Source organism: Heterocephalus glaber, unplaced genomic scaffold, assembly GCF_053883595.1.
Source record: "Heterocephalus glaber isolate CG9 unplaced genomic scaffold, H.glaber_assembly_v1.0 deba00000122, whole genome shotgun sequence".
Taxonomy (NCBI): Eukaryota; Metazoa; Chordata; class Mammalia; order Rodentia; family Bathyergidae; genus Heterocephalus; species Heterocephalus glaber.
Window position 1 is genome coordinate 21,344,315 of NW_028258138.1, and position 23,637 is coordinate 21,367,951.

At 33.7% G+C, this 23,637-nt stretch overlaps 1 non-coding gene across 1 annotated transcript; it reads left to right on the top strand.

Annotated features, from left to right (window-relative positions):
* Positions 1-1,342: 1,342 nt before the first annotated feature.
* LOC147830372 (U1 spliceosomal RNA) lies at positions 1,343-1,506 on the top strand. Its single transcript, XR_015439456.1, has one exon. It is a non-coding gene; the product is annotated as a U1 spliceosomal RNA (small nuclear RNA).
* Positions 1,507-23,637: the final 22,131 nt, after the last annotated feature.

Consider the following 23,637-nt stretch of genomic DNA (forward strand, 5'->3'; position numbering starts at 1 on the left):
TTGAGATGAGACATAGTAATGGAGATTTTGGGTAGAGTGGTGAGAAGTCGGGCAAAATTGTGCAAGAAATTAAAGAACTTAAAATTTAATGCTCTAAGCAGAGAAAAGTGACTGCAAGATTTGTGAACAAATTTGTGTTTCACAAAATCTAGTGTCAACATGAGAAGTGGATTCAATCCAGGAGGTAGCAATGGGATTATTTCAATAGCTAATGAAACAGATTTCAGTGTCCCTAATTAAACTGTTCCCCATTCCCATGGTAAACCCAAGTAAATACTTATGCACACTCATTGAGTTGTACGTCAAAAGTGGGGTGGTGGGAACAGTGTACTCTAGGAACAGGCAATAAGGTAGTATTGTCTATACAGAAATTTAGAACAGTAATAAAATCACTAAACTCAGTCTGATTTTTATTATTACCATGAACTGACAAAGCTAAAAAATGACAGAAGATCTTATTGTTAGTTGAATTTCTGAACAATTGCTCTAGTTCAGGTTTAATTATTATAATTCATCTGCAAACTACAATTTGTTACTTTTGTATCACTACCTTTAACACACATTACATTCTATGAGGAAATTAACACGGAGAATCTCTATTGATACAGCCAGTTTCGTTTATATACATATACTCATCTTGAAAGGAAATTTGCAAGAATTCATAATTATTTGACTTTTCAGCATACTTTGTGTCTTTAACTTAAAAAATCATACAATTCTGTATGCAAAGGCTGTTGTAATTTTTATCTTTTTTCTTTTCTGGTAATATGAAATTTTAAATGAGGTTAATCAGAAGCAAGATATATTTGCAAATAGCCAGAATTAGCCTTGAACATTGTACAGTGAAACACTCAGCTTTGAAATCATTCTTTAAAAATCAGTACTTGGAAATTGTAGAGTAAACCATTAATTATGCAACCACAAAAGTAAGGAAATGAATCCTTTTAAAGAAAATAGAATCAAATTTCAAAGACCTGGAGAAGGGACAAAAAATTCTGCATACTTTATTCCCAAAGACATCAAAAGTGAAATAGTTCATTGTGGTTTTTTTTAAATAGATGTGTATTCTAAATTAGTGATTCAATAATGTCAGTGTTTGTTATCATTCAGCCATTTTCTGTATCTCTTTATAGAACAAAAGTAACTTCAGAAATCTATAATAAATATAATTGACATTGATGATATGTATATTCTGTTAAAGATATTTTAAAGAAAATTTTGTGGATGAAGAAGAAAATCATAATAGATGTTCATTTAGGATATTTATGTATCTCTTTAAAATTTATAGTTGAATGATTTACAATAAATGTATATATTTACATCATATGAAAAGAAATTTTCAATACTTACATGGCAGAGGAGATATCATGATCACGAAGGTGGTTTTCCCAGGGCGAGGTTTATCCATTGCACTCCGGATATGCTGACCCCTGCGATTTCCCCAAATGTGGGAAACTCGACTGCATAATTTGTAGTAGTGGGGGACTGCGTTCGCGCTCTCCCCTAAAAAAAAAAAAAGAAAGAAATTTTCAAAATTAAAATTAGTAATACGGATGCTTTAACCAAATTAGAGGCAAAATAGACTAATTAAATTGCCTATAACAAATATTGGAAATGAAGATAAACTTTGATGAATTAACAGATTTGCACAAGTTGAGGTTTAAAACCAAAAATCATAATATTTATTAATTCAATGTGTCTTTATTCTTTGTTTTGCAAAAATTATATATATACAATTAAAAATATTAATTTATTGTGTTATTTATTTTGTAATTAATTTTTGATATTTCCATTATGATTCTGTATATATGAAGCCCAGTAAAATGAAACTCTCACTTTTCAATTTTCTGAATATCATAACTGAGGATCACACTTTAATATTATTCTTCAAAGTAGGTGTATCATATAGACAAAGCTGGTATTTTAAAATTAATTTTATTGGTACATTTTAGGTATAAAATATAATGACATTCATCATTGGAAATTTGCACCTTTACATAATCTCTCTTGGTTCTTATTTTTTCCCTATTCCCCTGCCCTCCCTTCAACCCCTCCATTGCTCCCTATTTACAAAGACTTTGCTTCCATCTTTTTCATTTTCTCATATTAATTCCACTCCCTTCTTTCCTTACCCTTTCCCCTGCCACTTCACCTTCCCCTTTGCCCCTTTTCTTCCTATTTCACATTATCTATTATACTTTTTAGTCCTTATTTACATTTTCAGTTTCTCATACTAGAGATACTATTCAGTATTTATACATATGTGTCCTATTTATTTCACTTAAGAGTATCGCCTCAATGTGCATCCATTTAGGTATAAATGTCTCTAATTTCTCACTTTTTATGGCTGAGTAGTACTCCATTTTATTTTTTAAAAAAAAAACATTCTTTTAATTCTTTGAGGAAGATACCCAGTAGGGGAATAGCTGAGTCAAATGGGATTTCCAGTCCTAGCTCTTGAAGGTATCTCCATACTGATTTCCACAGTGGTTGCACCAGTCTACACTCCCACCGGCAGTGGAGCAGGGTTCCTCTTTCCCCACAGCCTTGCCAGAATTTGTTATTGGTTGATTTCTTGATAGCAGCCATTCTTTCTGGGGTGAGATGGAATCTCAACATTGTTTTCATTTGCATCTTTCTAATGACCAGTGATGTTGAACATATTTAATATGTTTATTTGTATTTCTACTTCTTTGTCTGAGAAATGTCTGTTCATTTCAGATGCCCATTTTTGGACTGGGTCTTTAAATTTTGAGGTGTGATTTTTTTACATTCTTTATAGATTCTAGATAGTAGACCTTTGTCTGAGGAAAACAGGTGAAAATTTTTTCCCACATTATAGGTTTTCTCTTCACACTGTTGGTGGTATCTCTTGCTGAGCAGAAATGTTTTAATAAGAAGAGATCCCACTTGTTAATTGTTTGTGCTAGTTGACAGGCAACTGAGGTTTTGTTCATAAAATCTTTTCCTACACCTATGTCTTCAAGAGTTCTACCTAATCTCTGTTCCAGCAAGTTCAGTGTTTCTGTTTTAATATTTAAATCTTTAATCTATTTTGATTTTAGTTTAGTGCATGGTGAGAGTTATAGGTATAGCTTTAATCTTTGGCAGCTTGAAACCCAGTTTTTCCAGCACCATTTATTAAAGAGGCAATCTTTTCTCCAGTGAGGTGGCTGAGTGTGTCTAGAGTTGTTTCTGTATCTTCTAATTTGTGGTCCTCAGATCTGTTTCTTTGCCAGTACCTTTCTGTTTTTATCACAGTAGCTTTGTAGCATAGTTTCAAGATTGGAGTTGTGATACACCCGCCAAGTCTCTGTTGCCTAGATTTGCTTTAGCTATTCTAGCTCACTACTTGTTCCAAGAGAATTTTTGTATTGTTTTCTCAAGGTCCGTGAAGTATGCTGCTGAGATTTCAATTGGAATAGCATTAAATCTATATAATAGTTTTGGAAGTATGACCATTTTCACTATCTTGATCTTTCCTACCCGGTATCAGGGCATGTCTTTCCATATTCTGATATCATCTTCAATCTCTCTTTTCAGAGTGCTATAGTTTTCAGAGAAGAGGTCTTTGATTTCTTTTGTTAGGCTGATTCCTAGGGTTTTCAGTTTTTTGGATGCTCTTGTGAAAGGAATTGTTTGCCCTATTTCTCTCACACTGAGTCTGTTGTTTGTGTACAGAAAAGCTATTGATTTTTGTGTGTTGACCTTTTATCCAGCTACTTGACTGAATTTGGTTATTAAGTCTAGAAGACTTTTGGTGGAGTTCTTCGCATCTTCTATATAGTGTATCATGTCATCTGCAAATAATAACAATTTGACTTCTTCATTTCCTATCTTTTTTCCTTTTATTTCTTTCTCTTGTCTAATTGCCATGGCTAATGTTTCCAAAACTATATTGAACAGAAGTGGTGGTAGTGAACATCTTTGTCTTGTTCCTGATTTTAGTGTGAAGGATTTCAGTTTTTGACCATTTAGTATGATATTGGCTGTTGATTTTTCATAGATGGCTTTTATCAGATTGACGTAGAGACCATCTATTCCAATATTTGTAGGGCTTTTATCATAAATGTGTGTTGAATTTAGATAAAGCTGGTTTTGAAAGATGATCCAACCTGACTGTCAAACATGCCAGCCCCCTGGGCTGGGATACTTTTTTTTTTAACGTCTTAAAATTTAACTCTGTGCTTCTAGAAGACTGTAACCGTTTTGTCTCTTTTTTTTAAAAAAAAAAAAACAAACAATCTCCACCTCCAGTGGCTGTGACTGGTCCCAGTTTGTGTACCTTACTGGTCACCTTGGGCCTGGGTGGGCCTGGAGCCAGAAAGCAACTACTGTTTCTCCATTGTGCCACCCCATTTGGGGAAAAGGGAGGTTTCAACTCTGGTTTCTCTCCTTTTCCCTCTTATTCCCAATCCTCTTTGGCCCCAGTAGAAGCAGCAGGGATCTTCTGCCAGCTTCCCGAGCTCTGCCTGAAGATAGTTGTTAGTTGAAGATAGTGCTGTTTGGGGATAAGGCTGAATCTGTGACTATCAGCCATGCCTAGGAGCTGAAGCCCAAAAGCAGGCCACCTCTGGCTGCAGGGGCTGTTTGATGCCTTCCCAGCTGATGCTGCCTTCTCTTGATCTTCAAAAACCTTTATTTAAATTTCATTGTGCCAAATTCTGGGAAAAATTAAATGAATTATACAAAAAATTCATAGTACACATTAGATACTAAGAAATTATTGTCAATTTTTGGTATCATAATGGCATTAAAATTACATAAATTTATAACAAATTGTCTTAAAGTCCCTCAATGAATGAAAAGCCACCAAGTCTGAGATATGCTTTATCTCATCAAGAGAAAAAAGTAGTTAACAAGGAACATATTGATAGAAATGAAGCAAGTTTAAGAAAATCTTGATTATATTTTCTAATTTGAATGATATATATTTGAAAGTCTATTATTGCATTGTTTCCATGTGGGATATGATTGAGAATTTTCTAATCAAGAAGTTCATCCTGACCTACGGACATGGACTAGCACATTATGTCACATGTTCTGAGAGGCTGATCACCAGCTGAACTGATTAAAGGAAGAAAAACAGTTACTTTGTTTTATTTGTCTCAAAGAACCAAAACCTATGTAAAAATGTGCAATTATTCTTCCACATCACAGGATTATTTTCTAAATAATATATAAAACTTTGTTCTGTCTTAATCTCTCTCTCTCTCTTTCTCTCATCACCATATCTTATTCTTCCTCCATACAGAAATTACAGCTTGAAAAATGAGTAAATCTAAAAATAAGATTATAAATGAGATTAGAAAAAAGTAAAAGATGGACAGATCACTTCATGTTACAAACCATCACATAATCTGTGAATTAATAAATTTTCAGTTCAAAAATTTAGTTAAATATTCAGGAGAAATAAGAGAAGAACCGAACTCAACAAAGAAATGCCCACCAATGATATTAATAATCTCAATATGTTATGCTTTACATACTAAGATCTCTGCTGCCTGCTGGCACATTTCTATTTCTAGTCTATGAAAAATATTCAATCAAAGGTTCACTAATTTAAAGAAGTAAGGATTTTAAAAAGTAAGAAAGTATTTGCTCTCATTAGCAAAATGTTTTGAGCATGGCTATGGTTTTAGGAAAAGAAAATGACATAGTTGCAATGAGGAAGCTGATTCCAAAGTACCTAATTTATAAACACAAATGCATCAGGCCATGCAGGACATTGGATTCAAAATAGAAAATAATTGGACTTAAGACCAATGAAACAATTATTCAGAATCTTGCAATGACAACAGCCACAAGAAGGGGTGCAAACATGGTGAGGTTATTTAATCTTATATAATTACCCAAGAACTGATCTATTTCTGGAAATATAGAAGGAATAAGAAAAGAGCAATTCTGCAGAGCCAGGAGTAGAATATATATTCAAGAAGTCTGAAGAAACAAGAATTAGGAACTTTCTCCACAAGGATCAAATGAAAATTGAACCTAAAAAAAGTTAAAAAGATAAGGAAGACATATTCAAGACTGACTGCATTTGGGAAAAGAAAATAAAAAGCCATCTGACAGGTTTTAGAATCTGGTGTTGAAGGAAGAGAGCACTGAGTTTACTAACTGGCCTTACCCAAAAGAAATATAAACACTTGTCTTCATGAAAATAGGGATTTTTACTTCTTAGAATCAGGCTGCTATGCTCAGGTAGTGACTTTGATTTCAAGACTCTGACATTTTTGATGATTATATTTCAAATGAGAATTCCTGGGCAGCCAGTCTTACTCTGTGAAAGTGGAAAGAGGTTTTCACAAAAGATTTCCATCTGAACAAAGCAGAGAAAGAACTTGCAGTTACACATTTCCTAAACCATATGTTCTAGAAAAATAAAGGGGCGAAGGAGCCTAGAAGCACAATGAAGTTTGTGTAAGGTTTAGTCAAGATTAAGGTAATGTGAGGATCATCTTGGTCAGCAGTTTATTCTTCAAATGGGGAATTGAAGAACAGAATTATCTCTACTTAGTGGCTACTCTTGAATTTCTTTAAAGTAGTCTCTTTGTACTTTAAAGTGTTCCAGTTATTAAACTTGGCCTATAAAAGGATGCCTCCTCTCATTTTGACATGTCTTTTACCTAGTTATATTTTCTTTCTAAGATCTACCAGGGGTGAACCTAGGCATGTGGTCAGTATGATAGAAAAATCTCTTTAACTAAGGAAAAACATTTCTGGTCAAGTTCTCCCTTCATATTTCCAATCTGAAATTAACCAGAAAAAAGAGCATATGTGATACAAATGGAGGGAGGCAAAATAAAATGCCCCCCCCACCGGTGTAATAAAATGTCACTGACTGTGTGACTTATAAATAATGGAAGGTTTTTTTTTTTTTTTTCAGTTTATAGGTTTAGAAGTTGGAAATTCCAAGACCAAGATGATGGCATTGGAAGAAAGGCAATCACATGAGACAGAGAGAGGAAATTGGGCTGAAATGAACCTTTTAATAAGAAATTCACCCCACAGTCCAGGAAGACACTGGAGGACATTGGAGATACTTGATGGAAGAGTTCTGTATCCTGTAACTAGGTTCATAGAAAAATGCTAACCAACAACATCTATCAATGAGAAATTCAGATTAGGAAAAGCAAAATTGGTATTTTGTTGTGCTAACATATAGATTTCTTTGATTATATATTCTGGAGTTTATTGAGTAATGATTCCAGTGCTAAAGTGACAGTTTAGAATGTAAAAACTGACAAGGGATTTAGCTCAGTTGTGCCTCCACCTGCCTCACAAGCGCAAGGTCCTGAGTTCGATTCCCAGTACAAAAACAAATAAACAAATAAAAAGAATGTAAAAGTTGAATATAATATCAAAATTGGAAATTAATAAAACCTTTAGGGAAAAATATAAGGAAAATAGAAAGTATTCAAAAAAGCAGAGTCTTAGGAATACCTAATTTTAAGAAGCAAAAGGATGATAAAGTGCAATAAAGGAAAACAATTTGATTATAAAAGTGAAATAATATCACAGTGCTTTTGAAAATGAAGTAGCAGAAAAAATTTAATTGAGGGTTAAGATGAATGAATAAGATCCATGACAACAGTGATTAAATAATGACATGAAAGACATTTTGAAAGTTGTTTTAATTTATTATAAAACTTACAGATAACATAATACATTATAATTAGTATCCTCATTTTAAATATGTAAAAATTAATACAAAGATTAATTAACTAATTTTTATTTAACTTTAAAAGGCAATGAATATTTTAGTTAAAGTAAACTATCATGAACATTTGAGCAACAAATACTTTTGGGAGATAATTCTTTGTTGTTTTATGTCGATTTCTGTGTCAGATAATAAAAAAGTCAGTGTAAGCAAAAGTAGAGTTTATATATGCCTTCTTGTGCCAAAAATGATTAGCAAGGTTGGTATTTCATTTTTATGTAATGAAGAAGTTTTGTTTGTATACTTTTTATTAAATGAAAGAAATGCAATAACATATAAACAAAAGATAGATTCTAGAATTTCATACAATTGTATACTTGCAGTTGTAGACTCTGGGTCTGAATTTATTTAGCTAAGAAGAACTTCTGGGAAATATATATGAGCTTCCAGATGTTATTGTATTCCTGAAATTAAAACTTTAATGTTATGCACTAGTAATTTTTCTGGTGAGAGGAGATATAACTTTCATTAAGTTTTCAACATGTCCATGACTCGTAAAGATCAAAAGCCACTGTTATAGTTCATCTTTATGTTTTTTTTTAATGAAGCATGTGAAATTTATGAAAGTAAAACATCTTACACAAAACTAAGCCAGTTTGTTACCTATAAAATTTGAACCAGAACATATGTTTTCTTATCTATAGTCCTACTCTTTCTCATGTATTTTCTAATATCTTCACTATGCTCTAAAGAATTATAGAAATCATTTCCAATCTAATGATTTAATTATATTTATGGTGAGAGAGGAGAGATGTGTTTCCTGTTCTTTAAGCTCTTACAGCTGTTATATTCTATTGCTTCCTCAATACAGTGCTTGGAACCATTCTAATAAACATAACCTTTTATATACTAGGGGTAGTTATTAAATCTCTCCATGCCTTTCAGGCAAGATATTCTCAATGCTTCTACTCTTTCTTTAAATATTTCCCATCACTCATGTATTTACTTTTTTATGTAAAGTTCCCAAGTCTTTCCCATGCATTTTTATTTCAGATAACTACAAGTAAAAGCCATGGTAAATACTCTAGTAAAACATAGATTTCCTGAAGCATTTTCCATTTAGTTTTTACTCCTGTAAATATTTCAATTATATAATTACTTTTGTCCCTGTGAAGCTGAAGGAACATAACAAAAATTCTTTGAATAAGATACTCAAAAATGTTTTAAAATAACCTTTTGGGATTTTTATGAAATTTAATAACAATGTGGCATAAAGAGAATAAGCTACAGACCAACTCAAATTACTTTGAAATCTCTGCAACAAATAACTATCCAATATGTTATCATTGGATAAGCTATTTTATTTCTACAAATTCCTATTTTATACTTAAAGTGGAAGTATTAATAGATATGACAGTTTTTTATTTAAATGTATTAGGGCATTAGAAAGAAGGCATTAAAATTGCTAGCATTATCAATAACTGCTGTTCTTCTTTAGGTCTTAATGTACCATTTAAGCACATATTACATCATTATTCCAGGTTATTAATTTAAGCCAAATGAAAATTCAACATTAGTGCTTAAACTAATTTTGTCAATTGTACACATCCTTCATTGATGATAGTTTTTCAAATTTTATAATATTGTTTCGAATTTCGCAAGTAACTTTATTCATATTTCTCACATTTATTTAGTTACAAAACTCTTGGTTCAAAGAGAATCATTGATGATCAAGAAGTAAACAAGTAAAAGTACAATCTGTTCTCATTTAATTGTGTGTTGGTATTTTATCATCTCATCTTCTGCAATGATTGAGTTTGATTTTGTTAGTGTCACTGGCTTGGAAGATGTGAATGTGACTTGTAAAACACACCTCTGAGTGTGACTGGGTAGGTCATGGAAGCATAGATGGCTGCTAAAAATTTTCTCTCATATTACTTTCTGGATGTCATGAACTTGGCAGCTTCATTCTGTGACATTCAACTACCATGAATGCCTTGAAGCCTACTGACTATGTACTGAATTTCCTGAAATCATGAACCAAATTAAACCTCTCCTTCTCTAACATGCAAGTCTCAGCTATTGTGTTCCAGTGACTGGGAAACTTTCTAATACAGATAACTGGTAACAAATAAGTAGGGTTGTTCCTTTTTCTGTATCTGTTCACATGGTTTAGAACCCTTTGGAACTGAACTGCAGGAATCTTTGGAAAATTTTGGAGATGAAGGGTAGAGAATCCTTAAAATGTTGTAAACAAAAACTGACAGGTAATTTTAGTGGAAGCTTAGAAGATCAGAATGCTGATAAAAATGTGGACAGTAAAGGCCAGGTTTAGGAATTCTCAGATGGGAACGAGGACTGGCAATTAGAATAGAGCTCACATGTGTTAAAATACAGCAAAAACCAAAAAATCTGCCTTTTGCCCCTGTCCCAAGGGTGAAATTAAGAGAAGTATACTAAGGTGGTGAACTGGTGGAGGAAATTTCAATGCATCCCAACATTAAATCTGTGTCCTGGAAACTGCTACCTGCTTTAGTAAGGTTTATAGTGAGAATTTGGTGCAAATGCAAAGCAAAAAAAAATAATAATAATAATTTATTACATAGATTTTAGCAATTATAACTCTTCATGCTTAAAAAACAAATAATTTATTTAATCAATTTTAATTTTTAATCAAAGAAAATGTGTCATTGCTCTTGGAGGATAATATGAGTTTAAGTATATAAAGTAATGTGCCTCATACTCTGTAGAAAATTGTTTTATGCAATTTCTCTTCTTTATTAATTTTAACTTCACAGTTTCATTCCTTAAATATTAAAAATAATAAATTCATTTATTGTCATCTCATAAATTATATATATCAGTATATATCAACATAATTCTCTTCATCTTTGCAGCTGCAACAAATGTCTTATTCTTCAATAATCAACTTTAGTTGTCAATTTTAAGTAAATAACTTTCAATTTGTAATTATATCTCATTTTACCTTCACTTGTTGATCTAATCATTAGCATGTTTTGCATGCATATTTTATTCTAGGCACTATGTTGGTCATAGAGTATATAAGGGAAACAAGAATAATAAATGCCATGTCTTCATAGGCCTTATATTCTAATGGAGGAATACAAAATAGAAACAAATTAATAATATAATTTCAAAGAATACTATATACTTTGCAAAGCCTAAGAAGAATTATTGGTAAGTGTATGGCCAGAAGCATTGCCAATTATGAAGGATATTGAAGGAAGAAGACTTTGATGATGATGAGTCCTGCATCCTACTGATAAAGCATGTGAAAATCTAAAAAAACTACCATCCAGGTAATGTAAAAAGTAAGAACATTTTCTTGAGACTGGAACAAGGTTGATTCTAAGGAACAAAATTCACCAGCTTCAGCTTTCATTACAGGAAGAGGTTTTTAGCTATTTTTTTCTTTGCCACCTTCTCATTCCTTCTCCATAGAGCAACACTGGCTTAGAAACCTCAGCAGATGTGTTCCTTCACTAATAAGTGTTCATCTGTAGCTTTCTAAAAAGTGTTGAACAAATTTCAAGTGGCTTACCATAGCTTCCAAAACCAAATTGTGCTCATTCCTGATTATCTGATATCATCATCCATCTCTCTTCCTTATTTGACAGACTGCGATCATATTGGCTTGATGGTGAATGGTACAATGAAAAAGTGATTGATCATCTAATGGCTTATAGTTGATAATTTTGTGGACTAAGATGTATTCCTGAGGGTAACAATGTGTATCCAAGACATGTGATGTAATATTAGGTGGTATATTGTAGAGTTATGCTAACAGAAAAAGAAAATCAAGGATGTCTGAAGGTATTTTCTGGGAGCATAGGAAAGAAACATTACCATGTTTACACTGCACAATGGTAAATTTATTCATGCTCATGTGATTCCCCTCAATATGATCCTTTGGCTTCATTAACAAGCAAATAATTCATTTGAAGCTTTTTTCTGACTCAATACCTTAACTCTTCCCATCTAGTCAGTCAATTCCAGTTGATTAAGAGGTTTAATATTTTTGTATCTGATGTTTCTTCTGGAGTCATTTGTGATAATGGTACGCACTATGTTTATGTTGATTTCCCTGCTTTAACAAACTCCTTGAGAGAGCCTTTCTAAAATGTTAATGCAGTCATGTGCTGTACTACAGAAAATCTTTCTTAACTTCTTTGTCTTCAAAATCAAATTTAAAGTGGAATGTGAGATACAGGTATTTCCATCATAATATTTTGCCTCTATTTCTAACCTCATTTTAAAATATATCCTATTTGGCCTTCCAGTTTTAGCTATTTTAAATAGTTATTATTTTTATTTGTCACGTCTATAAATTTATCTATGTTGTTTTTTCTCAAATGTCCCCTTCCACCATTAGACATGTGTTCACATTTGAAGACTGATGTCAATAACAAATTCCTGATGATTTTCACTTGTGTTTTACTGATCATGGTATCTTTATGAACCCATTTTCCATACTACAAAACTTTTTTTTCTCTATAGCTTCTTTTTTTTAATTTTTATTTTTTATTTATATATACATTTATTGTTACATTTCAGGTATAAAATACATTTACATTTATCATTGGGTGTTTGTACCAGAACATGATGTATCTTAGTTCTAATTTTTCTCCCATTACCTGTGCCCCCTTCACCCCCTCCATCTTTCCCTATTTACACAGACTTTGATTCCATTTTTTTTCTTTCTCATAATATTTCTTTTCCCTTCTTCCCTTTCCCTATAGCTTCTTTAATTGCAAAAAAAAATATGTAGTCAGTATGTGACAGAGATGGGTGCTACAAGCATATAGATAGTGCAGTGAAACAGAGGTAGAAGTATAACTCATAATTTCTTAAAGATAAGATTCAGAGATACAGCCATCATGGGGAGGTGCTCTACATGGAATTCCATGTCACTCTCACTGTAGAAAGCTTGAAAATTTGAATTTAAGTTTATTTATTTGCTTTTGCTTGGTATTACTCATTCACATTCTAACTCACTTTCCCTTAAGTGAATTACTAGTTTGCAAAGTTACTAGTTTTTTTAATCAAGTTCATCATAACTATGATATATATATATATGTGTGTGTGCATGTGTGTGTATATATATATATATATATATATATATATATATATATATATATATATATGAAACTCAATACAATGTGTCCTTTGCCAGTCCAAGTGTTTCTTGTTGAACAGGAAAACCATTACTACTTTTAGTTCAAGTTTTAGGAAAATAATCTGGATCATCTACCTAACCTTGAAATGATTTAAGTCACAGGGTATGTATATATATATATATATAAAGAACCTTTGAGATTTATTGCTTTTGTTGCTTACTCTGGATTAATACCTATATGGTGTACATCAAAATTTCATAGACAGCACCTGCTAGTCATCACATGTGTCCATCATGAGAAAGTCTGAGTAAGACAAGCAACAAAGATACTTACCATAAGCAATATTGAAGTATCAATCCAGGAAGTAAACCAAAAACAAAAACGGTACCAACAACAACAACAAAAAATGAGAAGACATCTAAGCAAAGTGCAAGCTCAGACTTCCAGCTCACCAAAGACAAATTCTGGGGGAAAAGAGATGGAAAATTCTGATTATCAACCACCTGGACACTCTGAACTGATACCACAGGAAGTAACAAAATAGATGAGGCTCTGTATGAAAGTCTGAGTGAGATGAAGACCAATATGAAATAAAATCATTTCTCCTTATTATGTAAGTTTTTATTTATAGTATGCTTAAAAATGTTATTTTTGAAAGATGACCTAACCATATATAACTATAATTATCCTAATATTTACCTCACAAGAATGTGAGTCAATGAAACAGCTTGTTATCCAATCAAATATAATGAAAAAAAAAACTTAAAAAAAAGATCTTGCCAATCTTAGAGTGTAGAATTTCCAAGCTATGTTCATTAATTTCCTAATTCAGTAAAAGTCCATTCTGTTTTTATTTCTAATTTTTCTGAATCATAAGAACTAAGTAGAAAAAATAATCACCATATATATATAACTTAAGTGCAATACTGCTATAAGAGCAAGAAAACATTGATAAGTGTGTGAAGATGCCAATGAGAAGCCCACATGGACCAGAGCAGCATGGGTGGACAAGGTCCCAGCCAGGACCCCGCCCAGGCACCAGTAGCTTGGGACCACAGTCCCCAGGCAAGGCCTGCCTGGAAAAGAGCTACACAGGCTGGCAAGCAACAGCCAGAAGCCTGCCCAGATACCATTGGTAAGGGTGAAGACCCCAGCCAGAAGCCTGCTTAGAAACCACCAACTCGAGTCCATAGCCCCCAGCCAAAGGCCCTCCCAGACAACAGTTATGAAGGAGGGCAGGCCCCAGCCAGAGGCACTCCCAGATATTATCTCAAGTGTGCTCAGGTCCCAGCCAGAACCCATGGCCAGAACCCCTCCTGAACAACAGGAGAATGCAGGGATCCGGAAGGCCACTATTCAGAACCCAGAAATTGGTGTAGTAGTGAGCAACAGAAAGGACTCTCTGAGGCTTGCTGAGAATTGAAGCCCAATGGGTGAGTAAAAATGCAGCTCAACAAAGGGACAGCAGGCCACGTCTGTTGAAATGAGAAGACATGTAAACAAGACTTAAAACAGACTTCCAGATCACCTAAGGCAACCACAAGGGGAAACAAGATGGAACAATCTGACACTCAAATACCTGGATTCCTGAACTGGTAACAAAAGAGGAACTGGAAAAAATGAAATCAACAATAATTTCTCAGATAACAACAGAGATTGAGTCCATAGTGAAAGACAGGATTAATAACTCTAGAGAAGACACAGACACACACAAAAAATAGAGGAGCTAAGAAACAGTATCCCAGCATAGGAAAAAATGGAATCCATGCAACAGATGAAAACTGATAATCAGGAGACTGAAAACTCCACTGAACATTTACTAGGCAGATTGAGCCAGTGTGAGGACAGAATATCAGTATAGAAGGTAGGATTGCAATTAGCAACCAGGAAAAGAAAAAAATTTTTTCAATAGTAAGGGTCCATGGGAAAACAATCCAGCAGCTACTATATGATGCAACAAAGAATAACATAAGACTGATCAGAGTCAATGAAGAGATAGGACAGAGTGCAAATGACATTTTAAAAAATCGTTCACAGAAGTAATGGCAGAAAACTTCCCAAGCAGGGGGAAAGAACTTGACATACAGATAAATGAGATATATAGGACTCCAACTAGTGTTCAAAAAAATCATCACCTAGGCATATAGTAGTTGAGATTCCAGAAACCCAACAGAAGAATAAAATCCTACAAGCACTTAGAGAAAAGAAACAAATCACATACAAAGGAAACCCCATCAGAACCACAGTAGACTTCTCAACACAAACCCTGAAGGCAAGAAGAGCCTGGAGTGAAGTATTTCAAGCCCTAAGAAAACAACCTCCAACCCAAATTGATGTACCCTGCAAAACAATCTTTGAAAATTGAAGATGTAAGATACTTTCATGACAAAGAAAACCTGGGGAACTTCATGAATATCAAACCAGCACTCCAAAAATATTTAAACAATATCCTAGGAAAAGACAATGAGGATCACAGCCCCAGGAAGAGCAGCAGAATGAATCCACCAGGAAAGACAAGAAATTAAATGCAAAAGGGGAGAATCCAACAAAAAGAAAAAATAGTGACAGTGGTAAGTCTATACATATTAATATTAATGGTCTCAGTTCACAATCAAAAGAAATGGACTGGTAGAATGGGTGAAGAAGTAAGATCCAATGATATGCTGTATACAAGAAACATTTAATTCAAAAATAAAACTCATAGATTGAAAGTTAAAGGGTGGAAAACAATATTCCTTGTAACAGGAATCCCCAAAAAGCAGGAGAAGCTATAATATTTGCAGATCAGATGGATTTAAAACCAAAATTAATTAAGAGAGACAAAGAAGGCCACTACATCCTTGTAAAGGGAAAAATCCAAGAGGAAGAGATGATACCCATAAGTATATATGCAGCAAATACTAGTTCACCCAACTATATAAAACAAATACTAATGTACATGAAAAATCAAATAGACACTAAAACAATAGTAGCGGGGGACCTCGATACCCCACTGTCACAAATAGATATATCAACTAGACAAAAAAAAAAAAAAAAGATATGCCACCACTCCCAGCACAGAGCAGGTGCCTTCCAGGCCAACTTCCCACCACTCTCAGCACAGAGTAGGAGACATCTGAGCCAATATACCACCACTCCCTACAGAGTGGAGGACACTTCCGGATCAATGTGCCACCACTCCCAGCACACAGTGGGAGGCTTCCAGGCCAACTTTCCACTGCTCCCAGCACAAAGGAGGTGAAAAGACCCCCACACCCATCAAAATGAGAAGACATGTAAACAACCCTCAAAACCAGACTTCCAGATCACCTAAAGCAACCCCAAAGGGAAAGGAGATGGAACACTCCGATAATCAACCACCTGGACTCCCTGAACAGGCAAAAAAGGAAATTGGAGGATTTGGAAAAAATAAAATCAGAAATCATTTCTGAGATAACAGCAGAGATTGTGCCCATAGTGCAAGAAATGATTAATAAATCTAGAGAAGACACAAATAAAAAAATAGAGGAGCTGAAGAACATGATGGAATCCAAACATAGGAAACAAATGGAATCCATAAAACAGATGCAAACAGATTTCCAGAAGATTAAAAACTCCACTGGGGAAAAAAAACTCCACTGAATGTCTATGCAGCAGAATGAGCCAATGTGAGGACAGAATTTCAGATATAGAAGATAAGATTACAATTAGTGACCAGGAAAAGAAAAATTTCTTAAAAATAGTAAGGGACCATGAGAAATCAATCCAGCAGCTGCTAGATGATGCAAAGAAGAATAACAAGACTGATCAGAGTCAATGAAGAAACGGGAGAGAGTGCAGATGACATAAAAAAACTGTTCATAGAAGAAATGGCAAAAAACTTCCCAAGCAGGGGGAAAGGACTTGACATACAGATAAATGAGCCATATAGGACTCCAAATAGCCTTGATCAAAAAACATCCACACATAGGAATATAAATGTTAAGATTCCAAAAACCCAACAGAAGAGCAAAGTTCTACAAGCAATTAGAGAAAAGAAACAAATCAAATACAAAGGAAAGCCCATCAGAATCACATCAGACTTCTCAACGCAAACCATCAAGGCAAGAAGAGCTTGGAGTGAGAAATTCCAAGCTCTAAAAGAAAACAGCCTCCAACCCAGATTGATGTACCCTGCAAAACTATCTTTCAAAATGGATGGAGAAATAAGATACTTTCATGATAAAGAGCACCTCCGGAACTTCATGAATACCAAAGCAGCACTCCAAAATTTTGAGACAATATCCTAGGAAAAGACAATGAGGATCACAATCCCAGGAAGCACAGCAAAATGAATCCACTGGGCAAGAAAAGAAATTAAATGCAAAGGGGGGAATCCAACAAAAAGAAAAAGTCATTGCAATGATAAGTCAATATGTATCAGTTCCAATCATCAAAGCTAATGGTCTGAACTCACCAATCAAAAGAAATAGACTGGTTGAATGGGTCAAGAAGCAAGATCAAACAATATGCTGCATAAAAGAAACACACTTAATTCAAAAGGAAACTCATAGACTGAAAGTTAAAGGGTGGAAAACAATACTCCATACAACTGGAATCCGAAAAAAAGCAGGACTAACTATCCTCTTTGCAGATCAAGTGGATTTCAAACCAACACTGCTTAAGGGAGACAAAGAAGGACACTACATCCTTGGAACAGGAACAATCCAAGAGGAAGAGATGACAATCATAAATATCTATGCACCAAACACTAGTGTGCCCAACTATATAAGACAAATACTAATGGACATGAAAAATCATATAATAGTAGGGGGACCTCAATACCACACTAGATCAACTAGACAAAAAAAGAAGAAATGAAATAGTAGAACTCAATCAAACTCTTGAACAAAAGAACTTAACATGTTTACAGAGGGTCACACCCCACAAAATCAGAATACACATTCTTCTCAGCTGCACATGGGTCATTCTCCAAAATAGACCACATAGTTGCTAATAGAACGTATTTAAGTAAGTACAAAGGAATTGAAGTTATCCCATGTATATTATGAGACCATAGTGCGATGAAATTTGAGATCAATAGCAGAAGAAATTGCAAAAATTTCATAAACACATGGAAATTGAACAACACACTTCTGAATAACCAATGGGGCACAGAGGAAATTAAAGAAGAAATCAGACAGTTCCTTCAATTAAATGACAATGACAATAAAACATATCAGAATCTATGGGACACAACAAAAGCAGCCTTATGAGGGAAATTCACAGCAGTGAATACTCATGTTAGGAAAACAGAGCAAGCCCAATTAAATAACATGATGCTGAAACTTGAGCATTAAGAAAAACAAGAACAGGACAAGCTCAAAGCTCATACAAGGGAGGAAATTACAAAGATCAGAGGAGAAATCAGTGTAAAGAAGACTAAGGGAAAGATACAAAAAAATCAATGAAGCCAAGAGTTGGTTCTTCAAAAGACTCAACAAAATTGACAAACCTTTAGCCAACCTTATCAGGAAAAGGAAAGAAAAGGCCCAAATCCATGTAATTAGGAATGAAAACAATGAAATTTTAATGGACCCAGCAGAAATCCAGCAGATCATCAACACCTACTTCATGAACCTATATGCCAATAAAATGGAAAACACAAAAGAAATGGGCACATTCCTAGATACGTTTGAATTACCAATGTTGAACAAAGAAGACCTAAAAATTCTAAAAAACCCAATATCAGTCAATGAAATTAAAAACATAATTAAAAACTTACCAACTAAGAAAAGCCCGGGTCCTGATGGCTTGACTGCTGAATTGTACAAGACATTTAGAGAGAAACTACTGCCACTACTATTTAAAATCTTCAATGAAATTGAAAGGGAAGCAATACTCCCGAATTCATTCCTGGAAGCAAGCATCACCTTGATCCCTAAAGCACAGAAAGACCCAACCGAAATAGAAAACTATAGGTCAATCTTACTAATGAACATAGATGTAAAAATCCTTAATAAGATACTGACAAATAGAATGTAGAAGATCATCAAGAAGATCATACACCCTGACCAAGTGGGATTCACCCCAGGGATGCAGGGATTGTTCAACATAGGCAAATCAATAAATGTAATACACTATATCAATAGAGCCAAGGACAGAAAAATTATGATCATCTCAAAAGATGCAGGAAAGCATTTTACAAAATCCAACATGCATTTATGGTTAAAAAGCTACAAAATATTGGAATAGATAGGCTCTGCCTCAATCTGATAAAAGCCATCTGTGAAAAACCAAGAGCCACTATCATATTAAATGGTCAAAAACTGAAATCATTCATACTGAAATCAGGAACAAAATGAGGATGTCCACAATGTCCACTCCTCTTCACTATAGTTTTGGAAACATTAGCCATGGCAATTAGACAAGAGAAATAAATAAAAGGAATAAAGATTGGCAATGAAGAAGTTAAATTGTCATTATTTGCAGATGACATGATACTCTATGTAGAAGACCCCAAGAACTCCACCAAAAGTCTTCTAGACTTAATAACCAAATTCAGTCAAGTAGCTGGATACAAGGTCAACACACAAAAATCAATAGCTTTCCTCTACAAGAACAACAGACTCAATGAGGGAGAAATAGGAAAAACAATTCCTTTCACAATGCTATCCAAAAAACTGAAATAAGAATCAATCTAATGAAAGAAATCAAAGACCTCTTCTCTGAAAACTATAGCACTCTGAAAAGAGAGATTGAAGAAGATATCAGAACATAGAAAGACATCTCCTGCTCCTGGGGAGAAAGGATCAACATAGTGAAAATGGCCATATTTCCAAAACTGCATATAGATTCAATGCAATCCCAATTGAATTCTGAGCAGCATACTTCATGGACCTTGAGAAAACAATCCAAAAATTCATTTGGTACAAGAAGAGACCCAGAATAACAGAAACAATTCTAGGCAACAGAGATATGGCCAGGGGTATTACAACCCCCAACTTGAAACTATACTACAAAGCTACTGTGATAAAAACAGCATGGTGCTGGCAAAGAAAGAGACCTGAGGACCAGTGGAAAAGATTAGAACATGCAGAAACAACTCCAGATACACTAAGCTACCTCATCTTGGACAAAGGAGCCAAACACCCTCACTGGAAAAAAGATTGCCTCTTTAATAAATGGTGCTGGAAAAGTTGGGTTTCAACTTGCAAAAGACTAAATCTAGACCTATATCTCTCACCATGCACTAAACTAAAATCTAAATGGATTAAATATTAAAACAGAAACACTAAACTGGCTGGAACAGATGTTAGGTAGGACACTTGAAGACATTGGTGTAGGAAAAGACTTTATGAACAAAATCTCAGTCGCCTGTGAACTAGCACAAACAATCAACAAGTGGGATCTCTTCTTACTTAAAAGCTTCTGCACAGCAAATGAAGCCACCAACAGAGTGAAGAGACAACCCACAATGTGGGAAAAAAATTTCACCTACTATTCCTCAGACAAAGTCAACTATCTAGAATATATAATGAACATAAAAAAGTCATACCTCCCAAATTTCAAGACCCAATCCAAAAATGGGCATCTGAAATGAACAGACATTTCTCAGTCAAAGAAGTAGGAATAGCAAAGGAACATATGAGATAATGTTCAACATCACTGGTCATTAGAGAGATGTACATGAAAACAATGCTGAGATTCCACCTCACCCCAGAAAGAATGGCTGCTATCACAAATTCAACCAATAACCAATGCTGGTGGGGCTGTAGGGAAAGAGGAACACTGGTCCATTGCTGATGGGAGTGTAGACAGGTGCAACCACTGTGGAAATCAATATGAAGACACCTCAAAGACTAGGACTGGAAGTCCCAGTTGACCCAGCTATTCCTCTGCTGGGTATCTTCCCAAAAGAATTAAAAGAATCATACCACAGCAATATATGTGTGCCCATGTTCATAGCAGCACAGTTTGTAACAGCTAAAACTTGGAAACAGCCCAATTGCCCATCAACTGGAATCTGGATAAAGAAAATGTGGTTTTTTTTTAATAAAATGGAGTACTACTCAGCCACAAAGAATGAGAAACTAGTGCCATTAGTAGCTAAATGTTTGTACATTGAGGCACTACTCTTAAGTGAAATAATATAAGACACACATGTGTAAATAACAAATAGTTTCTGTGGTGTGAGAAACTGAAAGTGTAAATAAGGATCAAAATGTATTATAGACCACGTAAAATAGGAAGAAAAGGTCCAAAGAGGAAGGGGAAGTAGGAGAAGTAAGGGAAAAAAGAAGGGAAAGGAATAAATATAAGAAAAAGAAAAAATAGAAACAAAGTCTTTGTAAATAAATGTGTTGAGGGGTTGAAGGGAGGGCAGAGGAATGGAAAAAACAAAAGAATTTATAGATATTATGTAAAGGTAAAGATTCCCAAAAATGAATGTCAGCATATTGTACACCTAAAATGTACCAACAAAATTAATAAATTTTTAAAAAGTGCAAAAAAACCCTTGCAACTGCTAGTTCCATTTGTAAATTTTTTTTAAAATCAACATTAAGAAAATATATAATATTGGCTGATACTTATATATTTGTTTATGACTAAACAAAATTCACAAAACCTATGGACCTAAAAGAATAATAGTCATTTACTTTGTTCTTATATCTGTGGCTTGGCAAGGGATTCTTGGGTAGCTTGTCTTTGATTCAGAGCTTTGGCTGGAACAATCGAAGTAGGGACAGGAGGATCTACTTTCAACATTGGTGACTGTCATAACATAGTGGTATAGTACAGCTTATCAGCTAGAATCTCAAGTGCACTATCAACCAAACTCATGCACACATCCTTTCTATGGAGTCTCTGCTTTGTGTAGTTTGAGCATTCTCACAACATGGTAGCTCTTTTTCAAGAGCAAGCATTAGAAGTGGTAAATTGAGCCTCTCACAACAGTCACTTAATACAAGAGAAATGGGATATATATATATATATATATTTATATATATTATATATATATATAAAAATACTTAGAATGGCCAATTTTCAAAAAGCATATTTATGTTGGAAAAATAAGACAGAAACCTGTTTTATTGTGAATGTTGAATGAATGACCAAATTATGAGCTCTTCACTGAAGAAATGTTTCTCTAAGTTGTTATTTCTGTAGACATGGAGAGGTGAGTAAAGCAAATGTAAAAATAAGAAGGAAGTTGATTCTGTCTTATTATACCAGGTTATTAATAAGAATAAATTAGAATGAAGAAAGTTTGAAATTACTGACATATAAATAGCCAAGTCTTTACTAAAAATTACAACACTCTTGAGAAATAAAAGAAAATATATATTAATATGACTAGTATTGATAATTTATAAAAATATTAAAGGATTTGATAGCAGCAATAACTTTAAAATTGTTCCTTCTCTAAGTAAGCTTTAATTTCAATCTTAACCAAAAAAATGAGAGTCTGAAAACAGCTCAGCTCATTGCCACTATGCTCCATAAAGTAAATTAAGTTCCAAGTTAATACTTATTGATGTTCCTTCCTCTCCAAGTACTTGGAGACCAGTATGGTCTAATAGAAATAAAATGTGAGAAGAGTATTTAATTTTAAATTTTTATTTGTTGCATTTTAAAGAGTAAAAAAGCATAGAAGTGAACTTAATACTGATGTTTTCATTTAATCCAAAAGAGTATCAGTTCAAAATTTAATCAATATTAAATATTATTATTAATATATTTTACTTTTCGAGGAATCTATAAAATCACCTGTGCAGACTATGTTTTGGACTAGTCACATTTCAAGGGCTCAATAAAACTTTAGTTAGTTGCTACCATTTTAGGAAAAGTAGATCTAGATCTAATGTTTCTTCCATACTTTGTTTAAAATAAAGAACAGAAGCTGGTCATTCAATTTGAAAAGAAGCTGGTCATTCAGTTCAAAGTTTTATCTATTAGATTTTTCAATAAAATTCTGCTATACCCTTTCCCAGTGACCATCAATTTTGCAGAGGAGTATGGGTCACTAACTTACCTTTAGAGCTTCAGCTAGAGCTCTTCTAGTTTCTTATTCAGACCTTAATCACAATACTCATTTTGCATCACCTGTCAAGTTCCTACAGAAAATAAAAATTTCAAATTGTGTTCAAGTGTTAGAAGCAACATTCATGTCTGGACACCCAAATATGGACTCCAGAGAAGACAAAGTCAGCAGTATTTTTCTAGGTTTTCAAGCAACACTAAACATTATAAGAGAAAATACTCTAAAACATTGCAACCAGAAATTAATTTGCTTAGTTAACAAGTATGGTAAATGCACCAGAATTATAGTTCAGATATATAAATCAGAAGTTTAAGGAATCCTAAAGAAAACTGTGTCATTTTCTGCCTTTTTAAGTCTGATTAAATATAATAAACTACAGAGCAACAACTACAGTATATTACTAAGTACCTCACTAGTTAAAAGCCCCTATTTAAATTTCTAGTCAGTTGTACTAATAAGCTGATTTTTGTTGTCAATCAAGTGAGGTATGTTTTTTGTTGTTACTGTTATTTTTGAATTTTTTTAAATCTTAAAAATTCCCTTTTGTCACAGAAAAATTTTTTAAATTTATTTTTTATTAGTACATATTTGTCACACATATTGAAAACATTCATTTTGTATGTATGAAAACATTCAATTTGTATGTTTACATAATATATCTTATATATATATACCTATATATATAATATATATAATATATATATTACGTTTACATAATATATCTTAACTTTACATAATATATCTTAACTCATTTTTCACCTATTCTCTTCTCCACCCTTCAACTCCCTCCTTCCCTCCCCATTTATAAAAGCTTTATTTCCATCTTTTCCTTC